This window comes from Xenopus laevis, chromosome 4S (assembly GCF_017654675.1).
Source record: "Xenopus laevis strain J_2021 chromosome 4S, Xenopus_laevis_v10.1, whole genome shotgun sequence".
Taxonomy (NCBI): Eukaryota; Metazoa; Chordata; class Amphibia; order Anura; family Pipidae; genus Xenopus; species Xenopus laevis.
In genome coordinates, this window is record NC_054378.1 from 71,585,900 (window position 1) to 71,601,449 (window position 15,550).

The window sequence follows — 15,550 nt, forward strand, 5'->3', positions numbered from 1 at the left end:
GGGATCACAGCAGGGTTTTTTTCAACAAACATGCAGGCCACTCCACGTTAAAGGAAACATTTTGTTTATTTTCTTCAGTTCAAATAAATCTCTCACAGACAAGCAATGGCATAAAAACCCAAAACAGCTTCAGTTCAGCAACAAATAAGTCCCAAAATAAGAGCCTTGTACTTGCCAAGAAAACTTGCAGTGTCCAGTCTGCCTGGAGTGAACTCCCTAGTATTTTAGAAAATAACTTTCTCCAACTCCTCAGTGAGTAGCCACACATGAAAAACCAAACTTTTCTGTTTAACACAGCAGTGAGTTTCCACCCTTGAGAAAAAACTCCCTCCCCCTTCACCTGCTGCTCACCTCCATTAAAAACCCCTTAGATGTCCAGCCCACCTCTGGCAGGTTAACCCCATGGTGTCTCTTAAAGAGGTAGTTTTAAAACCTAAAGAATGGGGATATATATCGGTCATCTACAATACACCCCCGTCAAAATGTACATATCCCCCCCCCCTCTGCCTCAACCCAGGGGAGGTGGAGGCACCAGAAGAGCCCAAACAATGGACTCAGGAAAGAGCATCAGCATTCAGGTGCTGTTTTCCGGGTCTGTGCTCTACCCTAAACTTGAACTCCTGGAGTGCCAGGAACCACCGTGTTACTCTGGCATTTGCATGATCAGAGACCAGCCTGAACCTTCTACTTAATAGGTAATAACGGAACGAGTCCAAGGCCCACTTGATGGCCAGGCATTCTCGCTCAACTATTGCATAGTTTTTCTCTGCTGTAGTCAACTTTCTACTGAGGAACACCACGGGATGCTCTTCCCCATTAATGACCTGTGATAATACAGCTCCCAGACCTACATCTGAAGCATTAGGGGTTAGGGGTATTTGCCAATACCCTTTTGTGAGGTCCAAAGTGGTGATATACCGGGCAGGACCCAACCTCTCTATAAGTTCATCAACCCGGGGCATGGGATAGGCATCAAATTTGGAAATTTCATTGAGTTTTCGGAAATCATTTCAGAACCGCAGAGTACCGTTGGGCTTGGGTACCAACACAATAGGACTCGACCAGTGAATGGGGTACCCTGGTCAGTGAGTATCTCCTTGGGGAAGCCTGTCCTTGAAAACATTAGGAACAGCTCACGGGCAATGGCTTTAGATGTGGCATTCCTTAAAGGAAAACTATACCCCCAAAATGAATACTTAAGCAACAGTTAGTTTATATCAAATTGAATGACATATTAAAGAATCTTACCAAACTGGAATATATATTTACATAAATATTGCCCTTTTACATCTCTTGCCTTGAACCACCATTTCGTGACTGTATCTGTGCTGCCTCAGAGATCACCTGACCAGAAATACTACAACTCTAACTGTAACAGGAAGAAGTGAGAAAGCAAAAGGCAGAACTCTGTCTGTTAATTGGCTCATGTGACCTTACATGTGGTTTGTTGGTATGTTTGTGTACACAGTGAATCTTACGATCTCAGGGGGCGGCCCTTATTTTTTAAAATGGCAATTTTCTATTTATGATTACCCAATGGCACATACTACTAAAAAAGTATATTATTATGATAATGGTTCATTTACATGAAGCAGGGTTTTACACATGAGCTGTTTTACTCAGTATCTTTTAATAGAGACCTACATTGTTTAGGGGGGTATAGTTTTCCTTTAAGGGAATAGCTTCCGGGCATTGGGTGGCATAATCAAGGATTACCAAAATATACTGATGCCCTCGGGCAGATTTTACCAGGGGACCTACCAAGTCCATGGCTATACGTTCAAATGGTACTTCGATAATGGGTAAGGGCACCAAGGGGCTACGAAATTGAGAAGCTGGGGCTGTTAACTGGCAGGTGGGACAGGACGCACAGTAGGTTTTTACTTAGGACTTTAAACCTGGCCAGTAAAACAGGTCTGTGATTCTTGCTTCGGTCTTCTCTGCCCCCAAGTGTCCACCCAGGGCATCATTATGCGCCAGGTCAAGTACCATTCGTCGGTATGGCCAGGGAACTAACAGTTGTTCAACAACCTCCTCATCAATTATCACATCCTTTGGGTTTTGGGGACCCAATCCCACCCTCAAGTCAGTGGTTTCCATCCCCATACTTTCCCACAAGTCCCAGATCTTTGGAAAGTCACGTCCCAAAATAGCGGGGTGCAACAGTTTACTCACCACCCCAACTTCATGCACAACGGATTCACCGGCAATAGTGATGGTCACTGGGACTAGCGGGTAGGACCGGATATCCCCGTGGATACAAATTACCCGGAGTGATTTAGCTGCTGGTTTGAATTCTCCAATAATACTGTCTAGTACAAGGGTCACCATACTCCCCGATTCTAGGAGAGCCTTGACAGGAATCTGATTGATGTAAACATCACACTCAAATTGCCCCTCAAACAAGTCAGGGCAGGCAGTGTAAACTTTCTGTGCATAACAGGAAAGCTGGGAGAGAGCACCACACTCCATGGTCTAAACCTGCCTAACAAACATACATAGCCCTCCTCCTTTTCTATTGCCATTCAGCCATGTTTCGGCCACACCAATCACATTATATTTTCCCTCCAGCGCGATCACCAACAGCTTTCCCATGTTACCAGTCAGACTCCTTGCATTTGCAAATATACATTTAGGGGCAGATTTATCAAGGGTCTAAGTGAAAATTAGAATTACAAAAAAATTCGAATTTCAAGATATTTTTGTGTACTTAGACTAGGGAATAGTCCAAATTCAGTTTGAATTCGAAAAAAAATAGAAAATTAGAATATTGAAATTTATCATGTACTGTCTCTTTAAAAATTCAACTTCGACCATTTGCCATCTTAAACCTGCCAAATTGCTGTTTTAGGGATGAAAATTTAAAGATCTTGTTTATCGCACACAGTAGATTACTTCATATAATCAATTAAATAATTAATTAATTAATTAATTAATTATTAATTAATTAATAAATACTATACAATATTAATTCATCGATATATAATTAATTCACCAAAATTCATGTGTATGTAGTCCATTTCATATTAGCACCAATTTTTAAAAAATTAATTATAGCATCTTTCTCATTGATTAGAATAAAATTAATGAAGCATTAAGGAGGAAAAGTGAGCACATCATCCTGTTAGGTATTCCTTATTATTTAAATGATTATTGTCCAAAATGCTGAACTATTCTTCACAGTGCACTGCTTATTTGTTGCCGAAAGATAACTCTGTGACAATGTATGCAACTTGTTTCCACTTAGTTGCCACCAATAGGATGCAATGTTGTGAAGTATAGGAAGGTATTGAGGCAAGGAAGGTATTGAGTTAATAGTGCAAATGGTCTTTTTTCATTCAAATTTCGAAGTTTTTTTTTATTCGAAATTCGACCCTTGATAAATCTGCTACAGGTATGGAATTCATTATCCAGAATCTGAATTATCCATATCTGAATTATGGAAAGTTTGTCTCTCATAGATTCCATTTTATCCAAAGAATCCAACATTTTTAAAATAATTTCCTTTTTCTCTGTAATGATAAAACATTACCTTGTACTTGATCCAAACTAAGATATAACTAAGATATCTATAAATGTACAACTTATGACATTTTAAAATTGTGCATTGGAAGTTGCCTAGAATGACATTTCAAATGCAAAACTATTTTTGGGGGGTGCAAAAAAAGCATTGTGAAAGTGTGCAAGTGCAAAGAATAAAACAGCTCTGCATAAATGCATAAATTATAATTTAATGATAAATTAATCCTTGTTGGAAACACAACCAGCCTAGTGGGTTAATTTAATGTTTGGATGATTTTCTAGTAGACTTGAGGTATGAAGATCCAAATTACAGAAAGATCCGTTTTCTGGAAAACCCCAAGTCTCGAGCATTCTGGATAATAGGTCCCATACTGGTACCATAATTAACATATGACATGTTTATGCTTATATCTGTTTCCAAGCTTTTTTTTTTGCATTAACCATTTCCATTTACCATTTTCCACAAATTGTCATACAATAAATGATTTGTTTTCACAATTTTATCAAATTTTTTGCTATTACAAAGTCACGAAGATCCCAGCTGTTAATTGTTCACCATCAGTATAAACCAGTGAATACATTTATTCAACGGCCTTTTGAAATGAGATAATCTTTCTTCTGTGATACGTGCTTTGAGGATCTTTTTATCTTGTTTATAGTGCTACAATAATGCTTTCAGCAGAGTAAAATAAGTTTTCCTAAAATGAAATTCTAGTGCCACAATACTTAACTGAACGGTATTTACTAGAAGCTTCTTTATTTCAACATTCATGAATAGGGATGGGCGAATTTTTTCGCCTTGTTTCGCCGCGGAAATGACGCCCATAGACTTGTATGGCGGTGTGCGTCAAAAAAAAAAGACGCGCGACAAAAAAAAATTCGCCGGCAGCGAATTTTTGGCGAAACGAAACGGCTCAGATTCGCCCATCCCTATTCATGAATTTTCATGAATTTTCAGCATGGATTGATACATTCAAGAAGTTTTTTTTATATATAGCTTCTTGTACCACAGGCTGTACATACTGCCCTATATGCCTATACAGCACTATTCCAATATGTAAAACAATATTGTTCATGTAGGTGATAAAGATAATTTAAATTGTTTGGAATGCTAAGGAAAAGAAATATATATTTACCTGGAGAAAAGTTGAGCACAATAAATTTTTTTGAAAAGAATGCAAATCTAGGCATCCAAATTAATATATGTAAGTTTGGGCTATATTATTGGATGTACTGCAGACATTATGGTGGCCTCTATAGCTGGCTGGACATGCCTCCAAAAAGAACACAAGCCTGTCCCCCCAAATTGTAATCCTTTGAGTAAAACTAGAGTATTGTTCCTTCCACTACTAACTTAAGACCACTTCCTCTGGCACACATGGCCATACGTTGTAGGAAGGCTATTGAAAATACAAGGAAGCTAAACTAAATCGGGGCAATGCTGTAAGTGAGCCAGCAACACCTTCGCAGACGTTATAAAGAGGGGCAGATAGCATCAAACTGGCCCACTGGTGCATCGGAAGAAAACCTGGTTGGCCATGGTCCTGTTGGGCAGCACTAGCCCAGGTACATGGGCAGGCTGCTTGGTGCAGTGGTGGAGCTCTTCAGACCCTGAATGCATCAGCCAATAATCTACAGTGTGCTGGTGGCAGTGCCACCAGAGTGGCGGGCCCTGAGGGTGGAGGGATGAAGTGTCTGGAGTGGTGGGCCCTTTGCTTGGGTTTTCTTGTGAGCCCCACCTCCCCCAGTCTGACAGTGGTGCAGGCAATTACATTTATTTGGAGGCATAAGGTGGCATTTAGCTGCTGAATTGTTCCCCATACCATATTTGCTAAAATGTTCCCCTTAAGTGTGAAGTAGAGCCAGGAGCAAATGTGATCTCAGTGATATGAGCAGTTTATACGTATGGATAAAGGCTGTCCAAAAAAAAAAAAAATCCAAATTAAGTAAGTGTGAAAATTTTAGTGAAGAAAGTGTGAGAAGAGGGATTCAAAAACTATGCTAGCATGGCAAGTAGGTCTTTCCTTCCTTGGGTTGTCAATACAGATTTAAAATGAATCATGAAAAAAAATAGAATACAAAAATACATAACAGGAGTAAAATTCACCAACAAAATAAAAAAAACCCTAGACCCTCAGCCAGGAAAGAGGGAAATCTGTAAAGACACATTAAAGGGTGATGGGCACTCAAAGGTTCTACATAGGGCACACTAAAAGTAGTATAAAAGGGAACCCTTTATTTTAGACATCATCTTCTTAGATCTATGTTTTGTGCTACAAAAATACTTGTAATATATATGAAACATGTATGGCTACAGAAATTATGTTCTAAATATAGGGTTGTCTTTTTTTATTCGTTTTTGTGAGGCCTCTATGGATCCTTTGAGTGTCTATCACCCATTATTGAGTCTTTACAGATTTAAAATGCCCAATGAGGTAGCAGGCAATATGCAGAGAAGTGTCTCATTGGGGACACCTCCACTATATTCTATTAACCAGTTGACAGCTGCTAAGTCAACAGCCTTGTTTAGCAACATAATTATGCTAATATCTTTGAGACATGTATATTGGATTCTTTTTCACATTTTTCACTGATATATTCTACAAAAATAGAAAGAAAATACTTAATTATACCAGTCGCTTTTTAGTGTGTAAGGTGTGTGCTGCTTAGCCCAGTGCAAGGGGTAATCCAGAAAAATCAAGCTGCAACACTCCAAAAGGTGTAAACGTATTTATTTGTTCCAAAAACCAGGAAACATTTCAGGCACGAGCCCTTTCTTGAGTTTCAAACCTCTCACACTTGAAAAATGGCTGGTGCCCAACATTTTGCCTGGTTTTTGACACAAATAAACACTTTTACACCATTCAGAGTGCTGCAGCGTGATTATCCTAGATTTTATTTATACATAAAATGTTTTACAGTATCTAATCATTGATACTGTGACATGGTGTATATATTAAAGTGTGTATAGATATGAAGAAGGAGTATTTATAGAAAGAGTTCTCTAGTGACCCATTAATATTGCACCATCAAGCCACAAGACAAGGTTTAGGTCCCAAACTAAAACATAACTTTTGTTACATTTAGTTATAAAGTGTATTCAAACCAACAAGTGTCCAATCAGGTATCCAATCAGACCGTCTGCAACAATAGGGATAAGGCAGGAGGAGATATCCCAGCATTCAATTAACAAACAAAAAAATAATTAGGTATGAATAAATCGATAATTAAGGGAATTTGTGTTATTATTAATAACGTATTTTTAGAGTGCCAACATATTGCCCAGCGCTGTAAAATGAATGTGCTTATATAATGTTGCACGTGTTTCCCACAAAATTTGCAAAAGGTATAATTGCAACATCTATACTACATCTAGACAACAAAAGTCTAATAGTAACACTGCTGGAAATATAACCATTCTACCCCTTAGTACCAAAGCAAGGTAAATCACTGCATTAGCTCAATTCCTTAGAAACATTACCATTACTAGTGCAAACTCCCAATACCTGCTTAACTAAATATATTTCTATCTATATATATCTATACATATAAATATATTACACATACAGACATTTTATACCTTGGTGCCTGCCTGTTTTAATTTCTCTATAAAGGAGTCAATGTGGGCCCTTGAGTTCAGGCTCTCTGGTGAACCCCAGAAGCCTCAGACACTGGGCCAATTAGCCAAAACCACACAATAGAAATATGCTTGAAATGTAGAAACATTTGAGTTTAATATGAAGAAATGAAAAATAAAAAAACTAGATGGCAGATTACAATAAATTCTATATAATATGGGTTTAGATCTTAAATGGGAACCTAAACCCACTTTCACAGAGCTTATTGGCGATGTAACCTGCACCTTTTCTTCTTTTTCAAACGGAATGGATGCCCCTGTTTTATATAAACTATACTAGTCCCTCCCAACTGTCCCGTTTTGAGCGGGACAGTCCCACTTTTGAGAGCTCAACCCGCAGTCCTGCTTTTGTACTGGAAAGTCCCGATTTCTCTGCACTGAACAGCCAAAAAAATATACAATGTTTCTAATTTAATCAGCTATGGGCAGAGAGCTCAGAATAGATACCTAAGATATATTTGTAACAGTTTGGTCTCTTCATTAATAAAAACTACAGGAAATGTGTTCAAATTTTCACAACCTGGCAAATTTTGTAAAATGGGCATGGTAATTATGGAGTGTGTCTGAAAAAAGGGCGTGGTCAAAAATTTGCAGCACTACCAGCAGCAAATCTTTTTGTCACTCTTTCCATATCCATAATGTTGGGAGGTATACAGTAGTGTTTGTGAGGCCAACACACCCTTTTGACCAATTCAGTGCAAAAGTACATTATATTTTAATTACACTTTAATAATACATACCTCCCAACATTTTGGAAGTAAAAAGAGGGACAAAAAAGTTTTTCGCACGTAGAACAGTGAAATTTTTTGACCACACCCTTTCTGTGGCCACACCCCCTAATTACATGTTCATTTTACAAAATTTGGCAGGTTATGAAAGTTTGAAAATATTTCTCCTTATCTAAACTGTTTTTTGTGTCTCAAAATTGTTACAAAGTATCTTATTTGCACCAATTAGCTGTTCTGTGCTCTCTGCTAAAAGCCAATTAAGTGAGAAACTTTGTTTCTTTTTCTGGCTGTTAAGTGCAGAGAAAATAGGGACTTTCCAGTACAAATGAGGGACTGCAGGTTGAGCTGTCAAAAGAGACAGTTGGGAGGCAAAAGTGGAATCTTAAAAAACCATCAGCAAGGACTAATAAAACCTTTAAGGCTTTGCTAAGGAAAATGATTGTCATAACTATATTACAAGTGTGGATAGTAAACAATATAGCCTGACTTTAGGGAATACACAAATAGTGAAATGAACATAACTGATGTGGTGAACAACAGCTCTGGTAAGTACAGAAAGTAAAATAAAGTACAAAACTACAAATACCAGCATGCAACTCGGAAGCGCCATGTTGGATTAACATTCCCACATGAATCCGTGTAGGAAAGTGGCAGAAAAGAATCGGCTCTTTTGCCCCGCCCATTAGAGCTCTGGTTGGTTCAGCGCACCGGCGGCGGCTCTCCTGGTTGGTGGGGGAAGTCTGCCTGTCACGGCCGTCTCCATAGGCTGGGGGAGAGTGAGAGGTGAGTCGTTTGGTGTTTTGTGTGTATGAGAAAGGGAAGAGACCCTCATGTGTTGCTCTTATATACATGTATGTGCCCCAGATAGGGGATGGAAATGCCAAACAGGGTTGTTTTGTGTTTGGGTGCCAAGGCTGTATCTTGTGCTTGGTTTTAGGAAACGTGGTGGGCCTGATAGGGGGTGGTAGAAGGGGCGAGCAGAGAGGGACCCCCAGACAAAGCAGTACACGTAAATACAGACCCCCTGGCCTGAGGCGGGAGGCCGAATGAAGTGTGAGGACTGAGACGTGGCTGTAGTTAGTTTGCACATGGCTATGTCAAGCATTTGGCCTATGTAAGGGTTTAGGCATGGAAGTGGCCCACGTACCTGCAAGCTAATAACAGTCCTGCTTTGCACCACTTCTTCTTTCCTTGCCCAACGTAGAATTGTGCCATGCTTAATACACGAGTGACTCTGGCATCTGCCATTATTAACCTGGAGTTTATGTGCACGTTCATCTTTCCAGATAGCTTGCTTGTGTCCACCATGTGTGGGGTCATGGGTAATGTATGGGAGCAGCAGCTAGTGGATTTTCAGATAAAATGAAACAAATGCAAGTGACTTAATGTTTAAAGGGTAAGTTAACTTTTATTGTGCTGTGGGATATCCTATTATTCTTCATTTTTAAATATTTATTTTGAATGGCCTTCCCTTTCTGCCGCTTTCCAGCTAGTCATTTTTTAATGCTATATCCAGTCGTTGGAGATCACCGACCTTGGCAGTCATAAAATTGTCACTCATTGAGGCTACAGTTCTATTACTTTTATTACTTATCTTTCTATGCAGGCCTTTTCATATTCATCACCCAATCCGTTATTGAAACCACTGCCTCTTCGCTAGGGTTAGTTGAGTCCCAGCAATCACATAGCTGCTGGAATTGCATCCTGGATAGCTGCTGAACAAATAAAAGAACGAAAGAATTCAAAAGCCACAAAATATTTAAAACATTCTTGTTGCAAATTGTTTTAGATTATCTCTTCTACTGTGCATCATACTTCATGTTTATTTCAAACAGAACTATCTATTTTATACAAGAATTTGACTGTATGACCATGTTTATCTCCTAATACCTTCAGCAGGTCAAATCACAACAATTTTCTTATTTTACTTGAGAAATATATCAATATATATGTGTAGTTTTTTTATTAACTTGCATATTCGATAAGCACTTACAGCACTAATGAAGCATCATCCTAATTGTAGCATACATCCTTAAACACCAGCAGGGTTTGTAGTACTGTACAAACAGACAGGAAATTTAACATAACATTACAATTCTCTTATCTACTTATTTGCTTTTATGGGTTCCTGCCATTGCTGCCCCCAGCAGAATCTATTACACACAGCTTCAACTGAGCCCTCATAGTTCTGATAGAGGACGGGTTTCCACATTGACTTCTCACATACTTCTTCAATGACTTGGGTGCCAGTCATTCTAAAAAATAAATAAAAAAAGACCGAATTATTGGTGGAATTTTACATAAGATTCTCATCACTAGGATATATACTGCTGAACCTATGGGTAAAACTACATGATAAATACTGATCAGATTTTGTGGGTTAGATTTTATCAGATCATGCCATGGAACAGCACAAGATTTGTAGGATCCTACAAAATCAGATCCCCCCCTATGGCTAGAATTTAAAGTCAGACCCCAACAAATTTTATGCTGTTGGATAAAGATGCAGTATGCAGTGTTCTCCTGTGACAGTTGGATTAAAAATTTGTATGTAGTTTACAGTGATTTTTGTATCTGTCCCATTATATTTTGACCCATGTGATTACATCAGACTTGTAGGATGCGTTTTGTTGACCCCACACCATCCTACAAAATCTCCAGTGGAGTTTAGCTCTATCCCTACATTGGCTGGTGATTCAAACCAAATTAAATAACAAGAGGCATTAAGTTACCCCTCTTTGCTTTCTCCACGCCAATGAGGTTATTTATCAAAGTCCAATTTCTTCTCAACATTTTCTGCTACAAACTCCAATCAAATCTGCTCGGTTTTTACAATTAATTTTTTATTACATTTTCCTGAAAATTTGCTTTGCGGGAAAAAAGTCAGATTTTCACAATTTTTTCGGAATTTCCGCCTGAAAACTTCGGTTTATGGCACGAAACCCATCGCAAATCAAAAAATTATTGGGACTTCTCCCATTATATGCAACCTCGATAGGTCTGAGATGCCGGATTTTCCAATTCAGACTTTTCCATCCTTTTGGGTTTAATAAATTCCAAACCATTTGTGATTTTTTTAAAAGTCCAATTTTGTAAAAAGAAATCCCAAATTTTTCGGGTTTTATCATTCAGAGTTTAGTAAATAAACCCCATAGTGTTCAACAAGAATATGTGCCCCATCCAGCAACGCTGACCTAAATTTGCAGAGTGGTGCAGTTGGAGTTGGAAAGAAAAGAGAAGGATCAAGAAGATACCAAAGTGACCGAACATAGCTGTGCTGCTAGCTAGCGACGGCCACTTCGCCTTTTAGTAAATTTGCCCCAATGACTCTGTCTCACTATTATTATTAATCACTATTACTCAGGCAGCCATTTTTAGACTTGCACCATAGCCTTTTACTTTTGTAATTGCTTTTTAATCTTATACTGCCTCTTTATAATCTGTGTAGCCCTTCTTCTAAACAATTCTCCATCCCAGTCTATGCTACTCCTTGCTTCTCTTGAAATTGCACCTATTTTTATTTTGAAACCCTTACCATTGCAGCAGGAGCCTAGGTAGGTAAGGAACACCACTGAGCAGAGAGCCCTGTGATCAACTACCAATTCAGGTTTTTTTTCAGTTATGTAGATTTTTGTTCAGTAGCTCTTCTTTTTGGTATTTCAAAGTTATCTGATTGCTAGGGTCATATATTCACTAGAAACCAGGTGATAGTTTGAATAAACAGGTCAAATCACAACAATTTTCTTATTTTACTTGAGAAATATATCAATATATATGTGTAGTTTTTTTATTAACTTGCATATTCGATAAGCACTTACAGCACTAATGAAGCATCATCCTAATTGTAGCATACATCCTTAAACACCAGCAGGGTTTGTAGTACTGTACAAACAGACAGGAAATTTAACATAACATTACAATTCTCTTATCTACTTATTTGCTTTTATGGGTTCCTGCCATTGCTGCCCCCAGCAGAATCTATTACACACAGCTTCAACTGAGCCCTCATAGTTCTGATAGAGGACGGGTTTCCACATTGACTTCTCACATACTTCTTCAATGACTTGGGTGCCAGTCATTCTAAAAAATAAATAAAAAAAGACCGAATTATTGGTGGAATTTTACATAAGATTCTCATCACTAGGATATATACTGCTGAACCTATGGGTAAAACTACATGATAAATACTGATCAGATTTTGTGGGTTAGATTTTATCAGATCATGCCATGGAACAGCACAAGATTTGTAGGATCCTACAAAATCAGATCTCCCCCCTATGGCTAGAATTTAAAGTCAGACCCCAACAAATTTTATGCTGTTGGATAAAGATGCAGTATGCAGTGTTCTCCTGTGACAGTTGGATTAAAAATTTGTATGTAGTTTACAGTGATTTTTGTATCTGTCCCATTATATTTTGACCCATGTGATTACATCAGACTTGTAGGATGCGTTTTGTTGACCCCACACCATCCTACAAAATCTCCAGTGGAGTTTAGCTCTATCCCTACATTGGCTGGTGATTCAAACCAAATTAAATAACAAGAGGCATTAAGTTACCCCTCTTTGCTTTCTCCACGCCAATGAGGTTATTTATCAAAGTCCAATTTCTTCTCAACATTTTCTGCTACAAACTCCAATCAAATCTGCTCGGTTTTTACGATTAATTTTTTATTACATTTTCCTGAAAATTTGCTTTGCGGGAAAAAAGTCAGATTTTCACAATTTTTTCGGAATTTCCGCCTGAAAGAAGATACCAAAGTGACCGAACATAGCTCTGCTGCTAGCTAGCGACGGCCACTTCGCCTTTTAGTAAATTTGCCCCAATGACTCTGTCTCACTATTATTATTAATCACTATTACTCAGGCAGCCATTTTTAGACTTGCACCATAGCCTTTTACTTTTGTAATTGCTTTTTAATCTTATACTGCCTCTTTATAATCTGTGTAGCCCTTCTTCTAAACAATTCTCCATCCCAGTCTATGCTACTCCTTGCTTCTCTTGAAATTGCACCTATTTTTATTTTGAAACCCTTACCATTGCAGCAGGAGCCTAGGTAGGTAAGGAACACCACTGAGCAGAGAGCCCTGTGATCAACTACCAATTCAGGTTTTTTTTCAGTTATGTAGATTTTTGTTCAGTAGCTCTTCTTTTTGGTATTTCAAAGTTATCTGATTGCTAGGGTCATATATTCACTAGAAACCAGGTGATAGTTTGAATAAAAGAAGGGATTATTAATAGGAGAGGACCCGAAAGCTTCAGATTGGCACAAGAGGAATGGAAATACCATGACATTATGGTGGATTCTTGTTATATATTATTTTATGTAATTGCTACAGTCAGTTTTTTTTATAAATGGTAATGGTTGTAAAAGTCTTTTGTTTGTATTTTGTTTCTGTGATCATGCAAACAAGCTTCCTTAAAGGGGATCTAAAGTCGCTTTGTGTACAATCCTTATTAGTGACTCCCTCATATAGATGAGCAGATCTAGCGTGTTTTAACCACGCCATTTACCTCTGCAGAGCTCCTCTCACTTCAACTAATGTTGGCAAATGACAAGGGGGCCTACTTACTGCCCCTGAATTACAGCTCAGCGTTCCTCACGTGATGTAAGACGCATAGTGAGAAACACAGTCACGTCAGTATCTGTTAAGTGCAATACGTAGCTGTGTAATATTAACTATATTTATATATAGAAAGTTGACAAAAGTTGTGCTTTTTGCACTTGCGCTCGCTATTTCCTATATATATATATATATATATATATATATATATATATATATATATAATGATAGGGCAAGCTGAAGCCCTTTTTGCACTTGCGCTCGATATGCTCAAATATATATATTTATATAAAGGAGCATGCCCAAGCCATTTTGTTTCCAATGCGCTAGCTCTGCAGGAGTGTTGTGATGCGCACGCAAATCCTAGAGGCATCTGTAAACAAGACTGCCTACTAGGTTTTGATTGGTTGGTGGGCGGGTCTTGAAGCTGAGGCAGGCGGGCCATGCAAAGGAGACGGCCACGGGCCGTGATGGTTTAGAGGTCTGATGAATTCAGCGGATATGTGGGGTTATTCAATGCGCTGACAGGTAACAGGCTGTTAACTCTATACAGGCTTAAAAAAAATAACGGATTGCTATTCAAAATATGCTTGTATCTGGTTGACAAGGGCAATGGGGGATAAATATTTTTGACTATACATCCCCTTTAAGAGTTTTTATTTTTGTCAGTTTCCTGATCTAAAATTAGTCCTATATTGCAATACAATGAAGTATGGCATTGGACACTTCCCATGGCTACTCCTTATGATTCAGTTTAGCATCATAACCTTTATGAGAGAATTTCATACTTTATAGAAATGTATACTTTTTTGAAGAATAGTTCAGTATTCCACCAGACACATTTGTGTCATACTTCTTATTCAGCAGGGTTTCTAGAAGGAATGAATCTTATCTGAAGACAAAGGTTGTCCCACTAACTTCCTAGTATAACAGAAGTAAAATTGCAAAACAAACAAAATTTGGAACCTTTGCAAGAGATGGATTCTGCCGGTGTCTCTCTACCGCATTTCTGCTGGCATCTCCCTAACACGTTTCTCTGAGGACAGCTTCTTCAGAGGTGGCAGCATTGAATCGATGCACAAGGAACATATGGGAGATGGAGACGCTGGGAGAATCCATCTCTTTGTATTGCAAAGGTTCACCGCCACGATCTGCATCATGACAATGGCGAAAGTGATTGTTTGATATGCGCTCAGAAGTGTGACTTATGCAAGTGCAATAAGTTTTAAAATATTAAAAAAAATAAAGGCAGAATACACTATGAGCACTGTCCCTGCTTTTTAATATATTTACAGAAAAAGAAATACCGTGGAATTTATAGAGATATGCTGTTTTGAAATTAAGAATCTTGTAAATTGCTAATCCCAGCAGAGAGAGGGAAAGCCACTTTTCCTTTGTTGCTGTAACAGGTCTAATCTTTTGTAAAGACTTCCCGAATGTTTCCATTTAGCCATGACATTAATGAGGTTGGGCATGGATTTTGAACCATCAGACCAGTCTCTGATGTAAAATTCATTGACACATTTGAATCTGTTCTATGTTATTAAAGGTACCTTGACACATTTGAATCTGTTCTTTGTGATTGAAGGTAATTAACCTTATACATATGGCAGATATCAGTGTTTTGATATTTCCCCGTCAGGAGAAATTTTTAAAAAATATATTTGACCAGATTAGTTTAGCGAACATTGTGACATTTTATATATCAGGCTCTAGAGCTATAATTGGGCCATCTATTTGCTCTTGTAGACATTGTCCTGAAATACAGATATGTTTCTCATTTTACACGCCTAATGAACTCTGCACCAATCAATTGCATATTATCAGAATCAGTGACAAATGGTATTAGGTATATGATGGCTTAAAAGGAACTTACAACATTTTGTCCAGATAACTTTGCAATTGTCCCTAAAACCTTTATTTAAAAGATAGGTTTTAAGAAAAATAGTGTTATATTGCAGAGGATGTTCCAATATTGAGAAATTCAGGTGTAAGCATGTGAAATCGTTGATGCTTAATAAGACAAGTCAGTATTGTATTTGCAAATTTTACAGGTTGTTAGAAACAAGTCTTCTTTTTTTACTATGACCTTAGCATCAA

General features: G+C 38.1%; 1 protein-coding gene across 4 annotated transcripts in view; it reads left to right on the forward strand.

Moving 5' to 3' along the window:
• The first annotated feature begins 8,524 nt into the window (after positions 1 to 8,524).
• Positions 8,525 to 15,550, forward strand: part of eri3.S (ERI1 exoribonuclease family member 3 S homeolog) — a 166,210-nt gene continuing 159,184 nt past the window's right edge. For 3 of the 4 annotated variants that reach the window (XM_018260853.2, XM_018260852.2, XM_018260851.2), the window contains exon 1: positions 8,525 to 8,670. The gene's annotated coding sequence lies outside the window, so the exon portion shown is untranslated. The remainder of the gene's footprint in view (positions 8,671 to 15,550) is intronic. The other variant, XM_018260850.2, reaches the window with a different exon arrangement.